Raw genomic sequence first — 23,025 nt, forward strand, 5'->3', positions numbered from 1 at the left:
GCTTCTTGGATGACAAGCCTTCAAAAAAAAAAAACCAAGAACACGTAGTTGCCTCTTGAAAAAGCACCTTTGGGACATCTGCTTAGCAGAGATTCAAATGTTTCTAGAAGGATCACTTCCTGGGTTTTTGAAGGCCATGACACATTTTTGGACAGCAGTTGTCTACAGTCTGTAGAACAACAGAACTGAGTGAGAACACAGGTTGTGACAGTATGTCAGAACTATCTCAAAAAACAGCCTGTCACATAAAATTGTCATTGGAGATTGTCAGGGGAAAGGGGTGGAAGAGTCATATGCTTGCACAAGAAAGGGCTGGTGTCCTGAGGTACATAAAGTTGGAAATGGGAGCTCCCTCAGATTTCAGAATATTACATGGCGTGTTGATTACAGCTGAGCAGAGAAAAAGAACTGCTTCCTTGAAGTAAAATGCACAATAAAGGAAGCTCAAGTTGAAAAAAAGTTGAAACATATTTCACAATTATCACCCTGAATGTGGTATAGATTGATATAATGATGACATCTTGTGTTAGCTTATCAGCCATTGTCACCCAAGCCTGTCTCTTTTAGCCTGGGCTTCCCCATTCTTTTGAGACTTTTCTTGATAGCTTGTATGTAATGTATGTGGGAATGTCCTTGGGAGACAGGAGGGGCAGCTGCAGATTGGACAACCAGCATATAAAAGTCCTCGGAAAAAGAGGATGCTGTGGGAAATATTTCAAAGGGAACCCTCCCTAGTTTTCTGGAGAGTAAAAGGAGGTTGGGGTGGGGGATACTTTCACTCTAGCAACATTTTGTTAATGTAATCTTATAATAAACAGTTCATACTCCTGGTTATGCCTCTTGTCTGGATTACATTGCTGGGATAACACAGCTCTGCAGAGATCTATGGGAAGATGGGACTATCGAAGAGAAAACATCACCCCCACCAATACTGACAGGACAAGCTATTGTATATGAACAGCAAATCCCACTCCCTTCCAGCATTGAAGATGTTACCTAGCCAGGTAATGAAACATCTGCACAAAAGCAGCCAAGCTCAAAGAGCGCCACGAACTACACAAGATGGGATTTTTATGGAAACTTTCTCTGCCATTTCTGAGGCATCTGCTTTTTGCTTGGTAAATTTCTGTAGGTCTTTTCAGGATAAGCACTGAGCCTTATTTAAGTGAGAGATGGGAAGGAGAGAAATGTGAAGGTAGACCCTTCACTGTTGAAAATACATTGATTGTAGCCTGTGACAACAGAGCAAAGGGGCTCTCTATGAACTGTGGAAAGATGACATTATAGATGGATGGAATTTCTTTTACTTTCTAGCTCTATCTCAGAATTTGAAGAAGTAGGGGACAAAATTCTTTCTTATACCTTTTCGGTATGAGGTGTAAAAACTACTTCTAGGCACCATATTGTTTTAATTTATGTAGAACTTCCCTTTCTCCTTCCCTAAATTCTGCACTTACTTTGTCATCATTTATGTTTGGGAATATTGAATGAGTTGTCACATAGGGTCTGGAGGGATGGTGATATTTTGGAACAGGAAAAAAAATGGGTAGTTAAAAAAAATGCACAGATTCCAAGACTCAGCCAACTTATCTGACTGCTAACTCTTTCCAGAAAGTTTACTGTCAATATACTTCTGCAAATTCTTCTGCTCTTTCATTCAAACTAGGAAGACAGACTAGGAAATCAGCTCCAAAGAAAATAAGAAGTACTTTTATTGAGGTTGGTTATAATAGCAGAACTCATAAGTCTGATTTTGAATATCTGCCTCCTCTCCCTTCTTATACTCCAGTGAATGGGAGCTGTATCTGCCTAAGCCACTTCCGAATGGTTTTTTATTTCTTAAGGCTTAAAAAATGTCCCCTTTGTCTAGGTAATGTTTATTTCCATCACAGTCTCTTTCTAATTCTTTACATTCACTGGTGTGGACAACTAGAAATCTTGCCTTTGCCAGCAACAACTTAACTGTACAGAAAGTGATTTCTTGATCAGTTTTCAAATCCTACAGTATGTAATACACATGCATGCAATGCTTTTTCCAGCAATTTAGTCCCAGATGTGTTAATAAGGGGTAGCATTTAAAATAATTTTCAAGAAACTTGCACTGGTTTAAAACTATTGTGATTCCCTTCTTCCTCATCACAAGGAATAAGCATGCAATTCAAAGAGAATGAATCTTCAACCTGTGTGTGCTATATTAATTTGCAAAAAAAAAAAGTGCTTATCATAAAGATCCACAGTGCTGGGTGAATGGTGGTGTCAAGAGAGATTTTAGGGTTTCAGTGTATTGGTTCAGTTTAGGATTTTCCAAGATCAGATTTTCACTTTTGAGAGACACACTCAAGTTCACTTTGGAGGGAGACACTCAAATAAATACGTTAGAGGTAATTGTTCTTCTTCTCTTTGTTTATATTGGAGCAAATATGTAGTTTGGGGGGAAGGGACTCCACAAGGATGAAGCATAGAGGCTGTTCTACTGTAATGATGAAAGTGAAATTAGATACAAGTTTATGGATTTAATATCTTCTTCAGATGAAATCTCAGCCTTCTGTCACAGATATTGAAGATCTAAGCCCTTCTGAATCTCTCTCTGCATTTTAATATGCCCATGAGGATATTCCATGTATTTTCAAACATCACAAATGTCTAGAAACCTGCTCAGATTGTCAATATGCTGATTTTATTTGATGTGCTAGTTTCAGAATCATTGATTCTGATCCTCTGATGATAATGAATCAGTTGGCAAATTTAGTTAATTTCTCCTGGCTAATTGACTAAGTTGCTGTCAACCAATCCCTCTGCTACAATGAGACTTTCTTGTCATCTGGACTGTATAGATCGACAATCTCTAGATGATCCTAATATGTTGGAATATCAATGACTGTAGCATGTTCGTGCATAATGATATGCATAATCTACTTTCCTTGCCTTTCTACTTGCATTATTGATAGTCTGCTATCCCTAGTAGCTCACTAAGTATCTGGCGATGCATTTTGAGTGTACATTATGGTTGCACATAAAACAGAGTTGCCTTATTAGTCAACAAACAAACCCCAAAGATGCTTCAAAGGAGGCAGCTGCAACTCAAATAATGTAAATTCCTAATTCCAAACAGCCCTGCCAGCAAATTTCTACAGCTCCACAAATGTATTTCCTTCCAGAAAGCCCCCTAGTATTTCTTGGTTACTGTCTGAGAAATCAAGGCCATTTAAGAAACTCTCAACAAGTGACAACACCTGGTTCATCTTGGGTAGACTCAGAAGCTAAGCTGAATTGGGTTTTGTCCACAATAAACAATTTTTAGTCCATCTGAGTTTCTCTATGAGACTTCTGCCTGTTCTAGAATAAGGATCAGTGTCTGGAAAAATCGAGATTGACAGCTATGCTAGGGAAAAGCCTGTCAAGAAAATTACATGGACCCACTCACCAGGAGTCAAGCTTGACCTATAGGAGAAACTTTACCTATTAGGAAAAAAATCTTGGAGATAACCCAAGTATTTCAACCTGTCAAGTCTTCCATTAAGGTACACATCTCAATATACCTGTAAAAAGGGAAACTTCTTTAGCTGGAGCTTTGCATAATCTTCTAAATTTGACAGCAAAAGAAAGGTGTTATAAGAATGTACGGTATCATGTAATTTTCTGAATGCATACTGCACTCGTCCTGACCCATGTCTGTTGGAGAAGCACATACTTTGTACTAAGCCAAAGTGTAATTAGCTTTTGGCTTAAAATATTATATAAATACAAGTGTTCCCAGGTAGGAAAGAGGGAAACAATATGTTTCTGAAGCTGACTTAATCAAATGCTGTGACTTACAGTATATACTTTCATTGGATGTTGAGATCCAAACTCTGTCAAGGACCTTGGAGTTCTTGTCTCTAATGATCTAAGTGCTAGAGCCCACTGTAACTACATAGCCAAAAAGGCATTAAGAGTTGTTAACCTAATCCTACGCAGCTTTTTCTCACACTACTAACGAGAGCATACAAAACATTTGCTAGACCAAAACTTGAATACAGCTCATCAGTCTGGAACTTGCATTACGTATCTGATATTAACACAGTTGAGAAAGTCCAGAAATATTTCACAAGAAGAGTTCTCCACTCCTCTACTTGTTGCAGAATACTTTATGCCACCAGACTTGAAATTCTAGACCTAAAAAACCTAGAACTATGCCGCCTTAGGTCTGATCTAAGTATAGTATATAAAATTATACATTGCAATGTCCTACCTGTCAATGAATACTTCAGCTTCAACCATAACAATACAAGAGCACACAATAGATACAAAGTCAAGGTTAATCGCACCAAACTTGATTGCAGAAAATACAACTTCAGCAACAGAGTGGTCAATGTCTGGAATACTCTACCTGCCTCTTTGGTTTCTTCCCCAAACCCCCAAAACTTTAACCTTAGACTGTCTACTATTGACCTCACCCCTTTCCTAAGAGGTCTGCAGGGGGTGTGCATAAGCGCACCAACGTGCCTACCATCCCTGTCCTATTGTTTCTTTTTTATTTTTCTTATAGGTATCCATTTCATGTATTCATAACTTTGTTTATACTTATACCTGTTATCTTATAATTGCTTGACAAAATAAATAAAGTAAGTAAATAATGGTAGCTTTTGTGTGATGACAACATTGGGCACTTGTCATTCTGAGAGGTCCTTGGTGTTCTCTGAGCTTGATTGTTTTCTTACAGACGTTTCATTACCCAAACTAGGTAACCTCATCAGTACTTGTGATCAGTGCACTAGCACTGGTGATGTTTACCTAGTTCAGGTAAAGAATATCTGCAAGAAAACAATCAAGCTCTGAGAGCACCAAAGTCCTCTCATTTCAACCCTGAGTTACAAATATTTTCCTTTATTAGTATTTGCCATACTGATCACATCACATTTTGCTGTGGACAAACTTGGCCGTCCTAGTTAGAAAACAATGGATTAGGGTTCAATGATTGATGTGAATCCAGCCAGAGTTGGTAAGTTTAGTAAATCATGGCTGAACACCCCATGATTTAGTGAGGTTTGGGAACCCTATGAAAACCTATAGAGCAGAAACATTTCATTTATCACTAATGTTATGGCTGAAAATGCCATGGTTCGGGTAGCTAAAATGATATCATTGGTATACCAGAGGAATTTCAGCAAGTTTCGGGGATACACACACACACACACACACACACACTGCAGAAGTACAGATCCCTGCTGAAGAAATTAAAGAATGCATTCTGATTCCAGTCTCATGACTGTTAGGAGAAAAAGCAAAACTCCCCAACACCGATGGGCTACAATTGAGTATAGCTGCAATTGAGATGCTTCAGAATAAAATATGGTTCAATTATAAAACAATGAATGACAAACTTCACTTAAATATTAAATATACCAGCATACGGTCTCACAAGGGGTCTGAGGATCTCATCTTGGTACCTCATGGCAGTCAGGCTACCTCTGGCGAGCACATGGAGGGCTGTGTGGCCCCCTAAAGAAATACCACCCCATACCATTACTGACCCACTGCCAAACTGGTCATGCTGGAGGATGTTGCAGGCAGCAGAACGTTCTCCATGGCATTTCCAAACCCTGTCACGTCTGTCACATGTGCTCAGTGTGAACCTACTTTCATCTGTGAAGAGCACAGGGCGCCAGTGGCGAATTTGCCAATCTTGGTGTTCTCTGGCAAATGCCAAATGTCCTGCACAGTGTTGGGCTGTAAGCACAAACCCCACCTGTGGATGTCGGGCCCTCATACCACCCTCATGGAGTCTGTTTCTGACTGTTTGAGCAGCCACATGCACATTTGTGGCCCGCTGGAGGTAATTTTGCAGGGCTCTGGCAGTGCTCCTCCTGTCCCTCCTTGCACAATGGCGGAGATAGTGGTCCTGATGCTGGGTTGTTGCCCTCCTACAGCCTCCTCCACATCTCCTTATATACAAGTCTGTCTCCTGGTAGCACCTCCATGCTCTGGACACTAAGCTGACAGACATAGCAAACCTTCTTGCCACAACTCACATTGATGTGCCATCCTGGATGAGCTGCACTACCTGAGCCACTTGTGTGGGTTGTAGACTCCGTCTCATGCTACCACTAGAGTGAAAGTACCACCAGCATTCAAAAGTGACCAAACCATCAGCCAGAAAGCATAGGAACTGAGAAGTGGTCACCATCTGCAGAACCACTCCTTTATTGGGGATGTCTTGCTAACTGCCTATGCTTTCCACCTGTTGTCTATTCCATTTGCACAACAGCATGTGAAATTGATTGTCAATCAGTGTTGCTACCTAAGTGGACAGTTTGATTTCACAGAAGTGTGACTGACTTAGAGTTACATTGTGTTGTTTAAGTGTTCCCTTTATTTTTTTGAGCAGTGCATATATATATGTGTGTGTGTGTGTGTGTTTTCTTAAGTTTTCATGGGTACTTACATGTATGGTATTCAGCTTTGTTCAGGTATTTTCCCACGTCATTATAGTTGTGCTTTTAAAGTTGTAGCAACGTTTCGGCAGAATCTCATCTGCCATCATCAGTGATGGTGATGATGGCAGATGAGATTCTGTCGAAACGTTGCTACAGCTTTAAAAGCACAACTATAATGATGTGGGCAAATACCCAAACAAAGCTGAATACCATCCATATATACACATATACACATATACACACATATACACATATACACATATATACATACACACACACACACACACACACAAATACACACACACACACACACACACACACACACACACACACACACAGTCCTAACACACACACAAATACAGTCCTAACTCACACATAGTTCTCCCAACATGTTTCAGGTCCTTTCAGCACTTTTAAGGTTAGCAGGAAGACTATAAGGAATGTGAAGGATTATATACCCAGACAATTAATTGCTGCTATTACAGCATTTGATTATGTCATATATCATATTCATTGCTTTATTAGATGTATTTCCATCCTGGTAAATTGCTCCCTTTTTCTTTGTGCAATTACCTATTTCTGAAAGCGCAAGAACAGAAAGAGACAATAAGCTGCCTCCTTTCCTGTTTCTTGTGATGTTTTCTTTTTCTTTTTTAAAATAATTGAGTTATAAGGATGATTTTGGGGGGGATGGTTGAGGAAAGCACGAGATGTTTCTCTTTCTTCGTGTTATAAAGAATTTCAGTTTTGTTCTGTAACCTCTTCATATTTGTTATATTTGTTCTGTACCCTCCTCATATTTGTCTGGTCCTTAAGAGAGTGCTAATGTTGAATCCTTCTGATTTGCTCCCAAGCACAGCAATATGGAGTGTATATTCTTGACCCCCCTCCTGCTCAGATGTGGTTAGGGGGATTTTACCTATTTCTATATTGTTTTTCCAGTAAAGAAATTTCCATACTGTTATAGTTACAAATCCTCAATAATCCTTGCTCAAGTTAGATTTCAGGTCTTAGAGAAGCTCAAACACATACACAGAATGCTTCTATTTCCAATGGAACATCCAGTCAATGAGGTTGGGGCTGAAATGGTGCATCTCAAAATATTAAATTAGGGAAAGTTATACATATTTTCAGATGTCAATGATGATTGCTTTCATATTGCTTTTATATTCTTTTTTAAAAACTTTAAGTTCCTCTATTTATAGTGTGTAAGGGAGCAGAAACATAAAAAAGGCAACTTGAGCTGAATTTTAGAGGGGAAATGTTGGGGAGGAGGGGGAGGAAGACAGTCTCTCCATGCAACATACTGTACTATTACAATATTCAGAAGCTGAACATTACATACAGCTTGTGACTTTGTTGTATTTATAAGCAATGTTGTTGTTTGAAAATGAGCAAGAGCTCCTAATCCAAACCTTTACTAAAAAAATGGACATTTCCCCACCGCCACTATCTCTACTTGTACAAAAACAATTGGAAGCTTCTGTGATCTTTTTCTTGTCCACAAACCTGCCTCACAATACTGAGACTGATATGAACTAATATTCTTAAGGAGAATACAAGGAGTAGCCTCCAGTCAAGGCCTTGCACTCCCCCATCCATTGGTTTGTTTCATGCAGTGTACATTTGCTTATGTGTTCCCCCCTTCCCTTGAAATGATGTTGGGAACAGAAAGCAAAGCTGTGAAGGCACAATTGTCCTTAACATTAAGAGATTTGTTGAAACGAGAGCACTTTGGCATGATGCCATGGCAGCTCAACCTCTACAGGGAAGAGAGAGAGGCTGGCTTAAATCCAAGAGTTGGAACAAATCAAGTTTCCATCAATGGGAAAATGGTCTGCCTGCAAGTTCTGCAGAGCTTCACTACTGCAAATAGTAAAATGGCCTTTTGGGCAACTCTACGTACACTGCAGCTGAACCAGAAATGAATCAGCGGAAAGCGAACAAAGATGACAGCGTGAGACTATGCACAAGAAGGGCTACTTCTGAAGGACCTGTTGTGGATGTTTTCCTTACCGAACAACTTTAATTAAATTTGACATTGGAGTCTGATAAAATGTTCTGCAGACATGGGCTTCCTGAGGATATTTTGCTTGTGGATATGCCAAACCTTCTTAATGGAACTTTTTGAGGGTCCAAATGTTGTCATTTTTCATTTATACTTTGAATTAGGGCTGCACATATCTTCAAAAGTTGTATTTTGGAATGCTTGGGAATGGGGAAGAAGCAAATTTGATGTGCATGTGCCCACATAGAAAAGCAGCAAGGAACTGCATCTCTGTTTGGTTTGGTGGCTGTGGTGCCTCAGAGAGAAAGTCCATTCAGAGAGGGGTAAGGACAGCTGAAAAGATTATAGGAAGCTTGCTTCCTGTCACTCAGGATACAGCTTATAAGTGCTATGTGCTTAGAGCTCAAAGCATTGTTAGAGACACCACACCAACTTCACGGTCTGTTTCTGTTGCTCCCCTCTGGGAGGAGCTTTCGAACTATTTCTAGCAGGACTACCAGATTCTGTAACAGCTTTGTTCCCTATGCCATCCATTTGATAAACTCGCAAGATTTGTTTCTCTCACCATGTACATGTATACATTTGAACTAGACTGTGTTGTTTCTCCATGTCATATAATATATGTGGGTATATGCATAATTTTGTATTTATTTATTTGTCATGTTTATGTACTGTATATCAGAGGTGGAGGCCCTTTGAGAGCTGTATGCAACGGAATTTCATTTTAATGTATTCAGATTAGTGTACTTTCAAAGTGATAATAAAGTTAGTCTAAGTCTAAGAACTTCTGAAGCAATTGTGTAGGGCTTGAAATATTAAAAAAATTTAAAAAAAGAAGGATTTTGTTATACCTCTTATATTTTCCAAAGAACTGTTTCAGTCAGAATCACAGCACTTGCAAAACTCCATTTTGTATGCTTCAGAGTTTCATACTTCTCGTTCCCTTGTTCTTATATCATCACGCCTGATAAATGTTCTAGGTAACTTGAAGGCTTACCTGCCATTTTCAGATACTTTGATTAATGTATCATCCAGCTAAGGTTTGGGTATTTTTTTGGATCAATAAAGATTCCGTTTGTAACCCAATATTCTTTACCCAACGCTGCTTTTAATGTGTTTTTTTTTCCAGAAAGAATTAGTGAAGAAGAAAAGGTCAGGATGGCTACATGTCTCTTTTAATGAATGATCTTTGGATCCCCCCTGAAGCAGTATTTCAGACTTTGGATTGAGCCAATCAGTGGAAAACAAAGTCTTGGTGTAGATGTGGGTTTGAATTTAGATTCCAATTTCCTGTACGATCACTAGATTTATATAACAATTAGTAGTATCTTTACCGGATGCAAAGAACTGAGTGAAGAGAAGAGAAACAAAAATGATTAGGGGATTGGAGGCTAAAACATATGAAGAACGGTTGCAGGAACTGGGTATGTCTAGTCTGATGAAAAGAAGGACTAGGGGAGACATGATAGCAGTGTTCCAATATCTCAGGGGCTGCCACAAAGAAGAGGGAGTCAAGTTGTTCTCCAAAGCACCTGAAGGCAGGACAAGAAGCAATGGGTGGAAACTAATCAAGGAGAGAAGCAACTTAGAACTAAGGAGAAATTTCCTGACAGTTAGAGCAATTAATCAGTGGAACTACTTGCCTCCAGAAGTTGTGAATGCTCCAATACTGGAAGTTTTTAAAGAAGAGATTGGACAACCATTTGTCTGAAGTGGTGTAGGGTTTTCTGCCTAGGCGGGGGGTTGGACTAGAAGACCTGCAAGGTCCCTTCCAACTCTGTTATTCTATTCTAATAATTGCTTTTATTTCATTGAAGATCCTGCTTTTTAACACTCTCTCTCAGACCTCAGTAGGCTCAAAGCCAAGGGTTACTTGCGTGTTCCTGGCCATGACTACCAAGGATTTACCTTCCAAGGAGGGTTCCCTGGTTTGAATTAATCATCTTACCAATAGTAAGAATTGGGTTCATATTCATCATGGCAACACAACTTGTTCAACTGGTTCAGTTCAAAAGAGAATTCTTGTCTTTCGGCAGGAAAATGTACAAGAGGTATACAAACTTTTTTTTAGGATAGGATGCATAGTTGGACAAGAATAAAAGCAAGATCGGTTGAAGAAAATCCCAATCGATTTTCATAATAAAAAGCAGCCTTAAGTTCCTCAGAGAAGTATGAGGGAGGAAGTATTTACAAAGATATTTAAGGATCTTTGGATCTGTGGGAGGAATGTGGCCTTAGACATCTATTCAACAATCTGTTTTGCAGTTTTTTTTCAAAGTCTATCAGGGACTTTTTACATAGACGTCGTTCCATCAATATGTAGCTATATTCTTACTGTGCCAAAACCAAACAAACCACATGATGCTCTAAGGTGCCATTTAAATTCAGCCACTGTGTCATATAAAGTGCACAAAATGTATAAAAGTAGAAAGGTTACTCAGATGTGGCCTACCACAAATAGTACATTCTGCAGCTATAAATCACTTGAAGACTGCCCTGCCTGATACTGTGAACAAAAGCAACCCACCCCCCCCCCGCAACTTGCATTTCACAGAAAAAAGTCAGGTTAAATCTCCTTTCCTTTCATTGGGATGACCAATATTCTCAGTGCTGACCCTTGTTTGAGAAATTCCATTCGCGGAGTTCTCCTTTCAACCCAAAGCAAAAGTGTTCTGATTCCTGCAGTTTTTTTTTTTAATGTAGTTTAACCACACCACAGGCAAATGGTATTTTCAAATGGCCCATCAAATGTATTGGCAGAAATATTAAGGCAAGGTAGGTCTCCAAATGTTTTCAGTGGTGATTGTAGCATGGTTCATTGAAAAAAGAAACAATGAGAGGATGTCTCTCTGGGATTAAATCCCAGGGTGGTGGGTGGGAGACATCCCTGAGGCAGACAGATCATTATAAAAGTGTTTATTTTGTTCCATTTGTTTAGAATATTTTACACATAGCTTTTAATGGCATGTTTAAGAATAAGATGTGCCTACCAGAATAGATGTACAACTCACATAAAATATCAGAGCACCCCTAAATAACCTCAAGATTGAAAACTAAGCCTAAACCATGATTCCTCAAAGTGATATTGATCCCATGAACCAGCTGGGTGCATGGAAGTAGAAGGGAAGAAAGAGGAAGAAGAGGAGGAAGGGGGGGGAGGAAGATAGCCCTTCCATGAACATCTTGAGCTTATAGCAACCATGTATAAAATAACAGCCTGAAAAAGGAAAGAAAAGCTGAGATTGTTTGAAAAATATAATGAAAATCGATGAGCGGATTTGATAGCTAGGATGTCGGAGCCTCAGTTCTTTGGTGAATAGGAGGCAGGAAATGAAGAATGAACTGCATGAGCAGACATTTTCCTGTCCCTCCCTTGCTTGTAATGAGAACATGAAAGGGGTCCTGCGGCTCAGATCTTGTGACTCCAATTCTGAAATCCTCCAGGGGTCAATCAGATATTGGAGAGTTTTGCATCGTGCATGCCCTGGAAGCAATGAATAAGTGCACCATTGTGCCTACCATCCCTGTCCTATTGTCTCCATTTATTCGTACCTATTTCCTGTATTCTTACTCATGTTTATACTTACACCTATTATCTTGTAAGCGATTGACAAATGAAATAAATAAATAAAATAAGTGCAAATGTGGATAGAAAGCAGCCACACCTAGCAGCACATTTCAGTTTTCAGCCCCTGCTCTTTAAACAACGTGCACCAGGAACCTTGCTCTGAGTTGAATCAGAAGGAGGGGAACAAAAAAAAAGGAAAAATAATCTAACCTGTAGCTCTATTCCTCTGTCCTGTTTCTTTGCTTACTTCAGTGGGATATAAGAAAATAAAATGTAGGAACCAATCACACCTCTTACTTCCTTTTAGCACTCTCTGTGTGCAGCATATAAATAAACTTCTTCCAAGTCTTTCACCGTGACATGCAATTATTTTGCAGCATGTAATTCAACACTTACATTTTAAGTGTACATTTCTGGAGTCATTAAAGCTATTACCAGCTGGAAAAAAAAAAGAATATGGTAAATTTAAAAGTAAAAGTAATGACTACTTGCATGCTTTCTGGCATGCTGAGCACTTTTTAAAAGTTTCTCCTCTCCAACCTTTTTTGTTCATCAGAATTCATGCAAGATTTCCCACTTTGTCCATTAATCTTTTCAAAATCTCATAGGCTTGTCTTAGTAAAACAGAATTATATCTGTGTTGTCCCTGTTCTCTTTCTTTAACATTTAAGTGACCTCTCATTTAAAGTCATCTGGGTTTAAGCCTAGGCAAACTTTACAGTATGGCCATAAGTATTTTAAAAAAATCATCATATAAAGAGTTTAAGTCCTGGATGACTGAGAATCTCCATGAATACGAGGAAATCCTACACTTTCTTTAGATTAGGGCAGGCCAGCTTCAGGCTGAATTTATATATGATCTAAGCTAGCAATCTGAGAGTTTTTTAATTAAACAAATTAAGTCAATATTACAGTCTAAGTCAAACTTGGCAAAAAATATGGTGACCAAAACTGGTGCGGCTCTACTAAGGCTTTATAAAGTAGTACCAATACTTCACATGAATTTCATTTGGTTAGATAGGGCCCAGTGTTTGTCTGTTGAGATCCATCTGAATCTTGGCCCTATCTTCTGAGGAGTTGGCTGTTCCTGCCAGTTTATCTGGCATCTGAAAACTTGATGAGTTCCCTTTCTAAATCATTTGGGCAAAGTCTAATCATTTATGAAGATGCTGAGAAGTACTGGGGTCTAAAATAGAGTCTTGGGGTACCCCACTGCATACAAGATGCAATTCCATTGATGTTGTGGTTAGCCAGCAGCAGGTACAGATGGCTGAGGAGAGTGAGGACTCAGATGAAGGGCTAGGACCATCAGGGAGTGGACTGCTGCCTTCAGAGATTGTGGGGGCCGGCAGCAGTGATGAGGGAGTTCCCAAAGAGCCTGTGCCAAGTGTGCGTGCGTGCAGGATTGCTCGCAGAAAAGACCAGCTACAACAGCAGGGGCAACTCGGGAGTGAGGCTGCAAGGTAATGCCCCTCCTTCAAGAAGGTAAAAGCCAGCTGTGAAGTGAATGTTCTTTGTAGGAAGCAAAGACATTTTGAAACTCAGCCTCATGGACATTACATTTGGTATATGAAGACTCTTGTGTTGTAAACTATTTCTTATCTTTTTTTTTTTTTTTGGCAGCCTTGCAAAAACTTGGCAAGGCTCTTTCTTGTCAGAGCTAATTAGTTGGAAGCAGCCTTTTATCTGTGAAGAAACAGAATTCATAGATGAAACACTAAAAGGTTCTGCTGCTGCCTTTGTCTTGTGTTTGCTCTCTTGGAAACAGGTTTGGGTCAGAACAATTAAGGATTATACCAGTGGTGAGATTCAAATTTTTTTACTACTGGTTCTGTGGGTGTGGCTTGGTGGGCATGGCAGGGGAAGGATACTGTAAAATCCCCATTCCCTCCCAATTTCTAGGGGAAGCATACTGTAAAATCTCCATTCCCACCCCACCCTACTAACCTGGTTTCCAGCTCCATTCTCCTGTGCAGGGCAACAAAAGACGGGCCAGACAATCAGCTGGGACTCAGGAGGCAGAGAATAGATGGGCATGGGGCAAGTCAGAGGTGATATTTGCTGGTTCTCTGAACTACTCAAAATTTCCACTACCGGTTCTCCAGAACTGGTCAGAACCTGCTGAATACCACATTGGACTACACATTGAGCGCACTTGGCCAGCCAGTTATGCATCTGGTGGTGATGCTATCTATCCCGCATTTTTAACTTTCATTTCATACCATCCCTTTATCACCATATTCATCTGAATAGTTTGAACTAAGATCAAAAATTTCAAGACTGCCCTAAAATGGAATAATATAAATGGGCAGAGCATATTGTACATTTTTCTTGCATGCCCAGACCATGGGGAAAAAATGTATAGGAAGATCTTTTCCAATGTTGTTTATAAAATTTACTGCAGAGATGATGATGAGGTGGTTCATTGGAAACTTGTCAGACAACTTGCTAACCTGCTTCAAAGAGTAAAGATGAAGATGTTTTTACCTGTCAACTTGGATTAAACACAATGAAAAGCTAAACCCCTTTGCCCAAAACTTGCGTTGTATTGACCTATTCCCAATGCCTGGGTTCTCACATTATGCTAAACATGTTTAGCCCCGGTTTATTGGATAAACCAGTGACTGAGCTTGCACAGCACAGGCAACTCAAACATTGTTTGCAATAGGAATATAATTCCTATTTGCTTGACAAGCTTCTCCAGTATCTTCTATTTTAATTTTTTAAAGTTAGAATCACTTTATTGTCACTTTAAATGTACACTAATAGGCATACATTAAAATTAAATTTCATTTCATACATCTCTCAGAGGGTCACCCCCTCCCATATATACTACATAATCATGACAAATAAATATATATATAAATGCATATAAGTTCCTTTCTAAGAGGCTTTTTCTGAGCATGTTCTTTTGGTACTTGCTTCATCCACGAAAGATTTATCTTCCTCTATTGTTAGTGTGATCTTATTCCAAACTTTTAAGGGGAAAGAATAACTGAAAATTTGTCAAAGTTATAATAAACAATCTTAGACAGTGTCTTCCAATTGGCAGCTTCACACCTAAGATCTCACGAGTTTACTATTGAGTTAAGAATGGCTCAGAGCAGAGCACAGAGATTTTTGAATGAGATGAGCTAGAGGTAGACAAAAGCAGGTGCTAATTAAAAATGTATTTTTGATGATGATAATTTATTTATACAGTGGAAATGTATTTTTAGAAGTGGATTTGGGAGATAGAGATGAAGGAATGTTTATTTTCAGAAAGTGGCTGCAGAGTTGCAAACACATTCACTGCTGTCTCGTTCAGCTTCGGTTGTCTGCTTTCATTAAGCTGTGACCTTGATGCCTTTTTTAAAAAAAAAAACAAAAACAGGAATAAGCCTTGGTCTTGTATATGAATAGGGTCCTTATAGGATGCACTGCACTTCTAATAATTTATCTAACTTTTCTATAGGAAAAAGGGGTACATGCAGATGGCTTTGTTCTGTTCAAAAAAGATGTGAGATAGAGAGATTTCTGTGGCAAATTTATTGAGGCTTCCCTGTAAACAAGCTACAATTTCACCAATTAACTGGGAATAAGCTCTATTACATTTACTGGGACTCGGCTTGGAGTCAGACTTAGAACTTAGAATAACTTTATTGTCATTTTTGAATGTACTCTATAAAATGCACACAACTCTCAAAGGGTCTTCAACCTCCAATATACCCTACATAAACATGACTAAATAAGTAAATACAAAATTATGCATATACCCACATATATTACATGACACAGAGAAACAACACAGTCTACTTTGGATGTATACATATACATGGCAAGAGAAACTAATCTTGTGAGTTTACTAGACGGATGGCATAGAGAACAAAGTTATCACAGAATCTGGTAGTCCTGCTAGAAATACTTCGAAATCTCCTTCCTGAGGGAAGCAACAGAAACAGACTATTACACAAACAGACAAACAACATAAACAGACCAGAAACATTAACAGAGACAGAGTTGACATGTAGTTTTCTCATCTGATGTGCTTGCTTGTTTCTGTATTAGCATTCAGGAAAAATATGTGTAACTGGGACCCTGACTTTGGAAGAGGCTAATACTTCTCGGCTTTGATGGGCTTCTGTCTTCAGAACTGATGGGCTTCTGTTTTTATGAAAATAGAGTGAATTTTTGATTGATCGATAATGTGCTGTTTTTAACTTTCAGCAATCACATGGATATATATTTCCTTCATGATAATATCATAGAATAAATCTTTTTAAAATGGATGACTTGAATCTTTTATTTGGTTAGATTCTCCTTCTAGGAGTTAAGAGGCAGAGAAGTGCCTGAGGAGGGATTAAAACTATTTCACACACGTTGCACACTATCCAAGGCACACTGAAATTAGCCATGATTCTGAAATGTTGATAGGCATCAATATACCAAGGCAAACCACTTTGGGTTTTTAGCACATTGCATGATCCAACCTGCCCATTTTCTCTGCCCCTCCCCCTCACTCCGACTTTAAATTTGATCTGCAGTCAAATTACATTTAATGGAAAAAGAAATCCCATTGAAACCAAATTCCTCTTTGTGCACGTAGCAAAGAGTATAATCCAAGTTTATATTTCAACAGAAAATGGGTGATAGAAGTATTTGGCAAGACAGCGATATGCTATTTATACATTGGGAAAATGATCAAGGAAGACTGTGTCGTTCTTTAAAACATTTTCCTTTGTATTGGATAATTAATACAATTTGTCTGTATATTCCCTAAGCAGGCATAAGTAATTTATTCACACATTAAAAGACAGGTAACCTGGGGACCATGTCTTCAAAGATGACACTATGCACAATCTTGTAAATGGTTGCACGATCTCTAACACTTTTGAGCGCAAGCAATATTCTCATAACCAAAGATGCAATGACTGGTTGCCAAGCAATGTTGCTAAGCACAATCTCTCCATTGGTGAGAAAAGAGCTATTGAATGCTATGATGCAACCACCCACGCCATGGATTCTTTAAAACTGCTTAAAGCCTGGACTGAGAATTGTCTACATATCTATCTACCTATTTATCTATCATCAGAAATGCAGCCACTACTATGGTTACTCTCTCTCTCTCTCTCTCTCTCTCTCTCTCTCTCTCTCTCTCTCTCTCTCTCTCTCTCTCTCTCCCCCCCTCTTATATTTTCCAGATGGGTATGATTTTTTTGTTGTTGTTTCATTGTTTCTGTGTCCTATGATGTAAGCCACTGAGTCATCTTGGAGTTCGACTTCTACGGTTTTTTGTCGGCATCTAAATAGCGATTTATCAATTCAAGTGTTATTTAAAAAAAGATTGGTGTTGTTAAAAGCTTTCCAAAACCTTGGGATGTGCATTATCTCTGTTATTTTTAAGACGTTAGGAAGCCCTTAAACTGTTGTGTTCCAATCTGCTGGAAAAGTAGATGGTATTATTTTGTTTCCAAACAGTGATCAGAAAGAACCGTGCCAGTGGCTCTTAAGTTTATCTTTTTAGACTGAGAACTTTATCATCATTGGGAGGATATGGAGACTTCCCCTGGCAATGTGGCACCCAGATTGTGTCTCCAGATATCCCAAAATAAGTACAACTAATAAGCATTTAAAAGAAATTCAGAATGCTGAAATTGCATGAAGTTATTGAATTTCATGACATTTTGGAGTTCTTGTCTGAATACTGCAAGCTTTTAGCTGGAAAGGCAAAAACCTTGAATGATCCAGCAACCTTCTAAAATTTTGGTCGTGTTTTATTTCATTTCACTTTAGTGCTAATCTTAAAGTCTGCCTGGGGATTATAGTGGAAACCACTGATCTGGTCCAATATGAATAAAAAAATGATCCAATCAGTAAGTCTCATTCCAAGTGTCTTCTGATCATGATGCATTTCTGAAAACAATTTCAGGAATCAGATTTGGGGTAACTACTTCATGTGATTCTCAACAACAATGAACAAATATTTGTTTTCCTTCCTGACTTTGATAAATAAACGTGTGTTGCATTTATGGCTTTCTCACATAGTAATATTGTTGTTTTAATGATGCTTCTTAGCTGGAAAAATGAAAGATCCATGGATAAAATAAAGTCAGAATGTAATCAGTACAGTGCATATACAGCTATATGTGTAGAGGTGTAAATGGCAGAATGGGAAGACAAAAGCCACAGAAGTTACCAACTGCCAAAGAAGTGATCAGTCACAAACTTGCTTGTCAGAGATATCACCAGTTTACCCATGGCTAAGTCACTTTGGTGGCCTAAGAGTTCAATCTGTCACTTTTAAAATCACTTTTAGTGTCATTTGTTCCACTTGCCTGGACCACTGAGCAAGAACTTATAAAAGGTTACTCACCCTTGCTTAGTTATTCCTATTGCAATCAATTAACAACTCTATCTAGAACAATTTCTATTTCACATAAAAAAATTTCCTTCCTTCCTTCCTTCCTTCCCACAGCATCTGCATTATTTTTCTATGGGTTATGGGAACAGTTCCAGTTTTATAAAACAGTTAGCTTGCTTGGTGAAATACAGCTGCTGATGTTCCTTCTTTATGTAACCAATTCTCCTTTATGGTTGGTTATTCTGCCCTATGTTCTGAATAATTTGGTCGTTGATCCACCTACATTTTAATTAGGTTGAGCATTTAAGTTGCATTAAAGATGCTCCCTAATAGGAAACAAAATTTCAGACTCAGAGGAGATATCAATACCAGAAAACATAGCAAAGATTTCTAGCACTTGCCTAATTTGGTTTAAGATCTAATATAAAGCCTCAATCACAAGATGGTCACAGATGGATGGCTATCAGGCTTGAGGTTAATGTGAGTTAACTGTTTGAAATACAAATTGTACATGCAGGTTCCAAATGACAGTTTCTATTTAAGAACCCCAGTTACCCTTTTCTTTACTGATTGCCTTCTCTTCTTTCTCTCCTGCTTCAAAGGAAACTAGGGTAAATGGTTTCTGGATTCACACCGTGCATTGAATTACAAACCATGCCACAGAACTCAGGTGAGGATTAAAAGTAATGGAGCACAGCATGGTTTGAGTGAGTGCAGCTACTAGGTCTTTAAACTGACCCAGCTAAACTCATTGTGCGAGCTCACTGGGGAGTTTGCATCTTGAACTCTCTGATTAAACTGTCCTTTAACATTATTTTATGTTATAACTGCTATTCATATCCTGACGTCATGCTGTTTTCGATTCAGAGTAGGTATATTTCATCTAGACTGAGCCTTGTTAGTTCTACAACTGCAGATGGATCACTGATCTTCTCGGGCCCCCATATCTGGGCTGTAAAAATCCAGATGAATATTGAATATTAGTTGTTATTCAATGATGATCTGGAGTTTGGCAGCATTAGTTCTGTTCACTAGTGTTTGGAATCCTCTAAAGCAGGGATCGCCAACCTTTTGGACCTCAGGGACCACCAAACTTATAATTTTAAATCCCAGGGACCATTAACGGGTTCTGTGGACTTGGCCTAATTTGTGGGTATGGCTTGGTGGTCATGTGACTGGCTGGGCATGGCTTGTATGTAAATATTATAAGTATTTATATAAACATTGAATTTTTTATTTAAAAAGAGCAACTTTTACCCAAAACCAGGCAAAGCAGGCAGGCAGACTGAGTTGTTCACAGAATCACAGATTCATTCAGAGATCTATCTGCCATTGGCTAGCTTAGTCTGTCACATAAAATTTGCTTGCAAGCAAACTCATAAAATTTGCTAGCAAGCAAACTCACATAATTAACTCACAACACACCATGTATGTAAATATTGAATTTTTTATAAAAAAGAGCAACTTTTACCCAAAATCAGGCAAAGCAGGCAGACAGATTGAGTTGCTCACAGAATCATTCAGTGATCTATCTATCTGTCATTGGCCAGCTCAGTCTCTCAAATTCACTTGCCGTGAGTCTGCACTGAATAATAGAACCTTCAGTCCTAAGGGAGGTTCGGCTGTGCTTAAAAGCAGAGCCGAAGATCTAAACTATCTAGAAAGCAAGAAATCCAACCATTTCCTGTTTCCTAGCTAATCTAAATCTCCCAGCACAGCAGAACAGCTGATGGTCAGAAAAATAGCAATTTAGCAGGCAAGTTTGCCTGGTAAGGAATGAGTGGGCAAGGAGTGTTCCCACGAGCCATGTGGGCAGCACAGCTTTGTGTTTCTGTGCAGCCTAGATTAATTGCTCTGGGGATGATATTTCTCTGTGGCCCACCAAAATTTTCTCACGGTCCACCAGTGGGCCGCAGCCCACCGGTTGGTGACCACTGCTCTAAAGTCTCCTACTTCACTCAAAGTTATCTTGGTTCTAGGTTAAAAGCTGTGATGGCACAGTAGGTAGAATGCAATATTGGAGACTAATTCTGCTGTCTGCCAGCAGTTTGATCCTGACTGGCTCAAGGTTGACTTAGCCTTCCATCCTTCCAAGGTTAGTAAAATGAGGTGCCAGATTGTTGGGGACAATATGCTGACTCTGCAAACTGCTTAGAGGAGGCTGTAATGTCTAAGGGATATTGCTTTTAATAGAAACAACTGAAATAAAACTTTCAATAAGAAGATCCCTTAAAATTTTGTTTTACTTGCCTTTTGATTGCATGGCCAAATGCTAACTATTTAAAGGAGATTTGGCATAGTTGGCAAAAGAAGTTTATTAATCTTTGGAATATTCTAGTTAACAGCCATTTACCTTTCCCATCTTTTCCTCAAATTATGTTTGTATCTAAACAAGAAAATATCTTCAGTCATGTGCAATGCTTTGAAGTCAAGAAAGTGCCACAGAAAAACCTAATCTGTCTTTAGAGTGGAGGATTCTTTTTCATAAAGTAAGTCTTAGATGTTCGTACACCTTATTTTATGTGACAAAAAATAAATCTTATGTACATGGTTCTCTATTCCAGCTATTAAAATTTCATTAAAGGCCATCTAATTCCTTCTGGTACAACTATCCAGCAGGGTGAGGATAAATTTCTGCAATCTGTAAATACACAAGACATCCAGGCTTCAAGAAGAAGCTATTTCATATCGGCACAGATGCTCATAATTGCGCTTTCATCCTCAGGCTAAGCTTTTCTTTGGCTAAAGTACTCCCATGTGCGGGAAGAGGATCATGCCAGCCATGGCAGAGCTTTAAATCCATGGTAATTGGTATCCCTCCTACCTGCCAAAATTGCACTTGATTTATTTTGTGACAATGGATGGAGCACTTCTATTCCGCCTCTCCCATGCTCACAAAAACACATACATACATCCTGGAGTGCTTTGTTGTATACTCACTATATAATTCATAGAAAATTATGGATTATATTCAAAACCCTCATAACAAGCCAGATCAGTTGTATCGTTTTTTTCACCCAGGTTGAACAAACAGTAAAACGGTTTGTTACCATTTTTATAGTAATAAAAATCCCTGTTTCCCTAGTTAAAAGTGAGTGACCAGTGGGCTCATATTTTAGCAGTAAACCATAATTTGAAATACCACTTCTTTGGTTTGTGGCTCTTTGTTGGAACCAGCTATGCTATGTGCGTGATGCTTGAACTCTGTCAATCATAGTCTATTCAATGTGTTAGGATTAAAGAAGCTGGGACTTGAGGCAGTAAGTTAAGCCAACAGTAGTGTGAGACTGGAATATACCATGACATGGCCATGACATGTTTTGATGATTAATGAAACAAGAATGAAAAAGAATGTCTTACTGCCCTTGAGTACAATCTAGAAATATTAGGTGATCCAGAAACTGCTGCCATAGCACTCTGGAAAGAGCTATAATGTGCAGTGCATTGTAACATTACTGCAGAAATGATTTGAATGATGCCATTTTATCCTACCATATCATGACATCATGGAGGAAATGGTGTACATGTACCATTGGTTTGTGAGATGTCAATTCCAGAGGTGGTATTCAGCAGGCTCTGACCAGTTCTGCAGAACCAGCAGTGGAAATTTTGAGTAGTTCAGAAAACCGGCAAATACCACCTCTGACTGGCCCCCATCTATTCTCTGCCTCCAGAGTCCCAGCTGATCAGCTGGGTCTTCTTTTGTTGCCCTGCACAGGAGAACGGAGCTGGAAAGCAGGTTAGTGGGGTGGGGAAGGAATGGGGATTTTGAAGTAATTTTCTCCCAGGGGAGGGGAATGGAGATTTTGCATTATCCTTCCCCTGCCATGCCCACCAAGCCATGCCCACCAAGCCAACCCACATCTACAGAACCGATAATAAAAAAAAATTGAATCCCACCACTGGCCAATTCCCTGGTTCTCCTCCCTCAGATTGCCCATGAATGTTGCTGAATTGTTACCAGCAATTACCAGGAAAACCTAAATTATTACTAGCTTTTTCTTATCTGACAAAGATTTCTTATCTGTTTGGTTCATCCGCAATTCCTTATCTAACTTCAAAAGCCTTCTACAAGAAATCTGTTTGACGTTTGAGAAGCATTCTTTCTTTCCTGGCAGCCTACTGGCAAGGAGGGAAAAGGGAAAGCAAAAGAAGTAAGTTTTAGAAAGAGTATGAGAGAAGGGCCCTCCCTCCCTCCCCCTTCCACTCACAGAGTTGGTACAACCCAAACTAGAAGAAGTCCCTCCTTGAGGGAACATGGAGCCCAACAGTTCTTTATAAATCCAAAACTACCTGGATAAGAGCATCCCAGGATTTGCTCGTCCTCTGGGACTTTTCTGAACCCTAATGAAGAAAAACCTTTGTTTATTCGTATGAATCTTTTCTAGCACTGTGTGGAAAATTGTGGAAAATAGCAATAGCACTTAAAATTATATACTACTTCACAGTGTTTTATGGCATACCCTCAGCAGTTTACAAAATCAGAATAGTGCCCCCAACAATCTGGGTTCTCATTTTACCAACTTTGGAAGGAAGGAAGGCTGAGTCAACCTTGAGCCAGCTGGTCAGGATTGAAGGAAGATTTAGGAGCAGTTTTAAATAAGCATTTTTTAAAAATCAAGGTAACATGTCTATTCTGCTGCTTAATCTCTTTTCCCAATTGTTTCAGTTTGTCTTTTGATTTTTGTCATAT

General features: G+C 39.0%; 1 protein-coding gene across 1 annotated transcript in view; it reads right to left on the minus strand.

The window, feature by feature from the left end:
* Nucleotides 1–23,025, minus strand: part of LOC113441768 (deubiquitinase DESI2-like) — a 45,866-nt gene that overhangs the window by 18,176 nt on the left and 4,665 nt on the right. The window lies entirely within an intron of this gene.

Source organism: Pseudonaja textilis, chromosome 1 (genome assembly GCF_049901715.1).
Source record: "Pseudonaja textilis isolate UNSWEBS1 chromosome 1, rPseTex1.2, whole genome shotgun sequence".
NCBI lineage: Eukaryota > Metazoa > Chordata > Lepidosauria > Squamata > Elapidae > Pseudonaja > Pseudonaja textilis.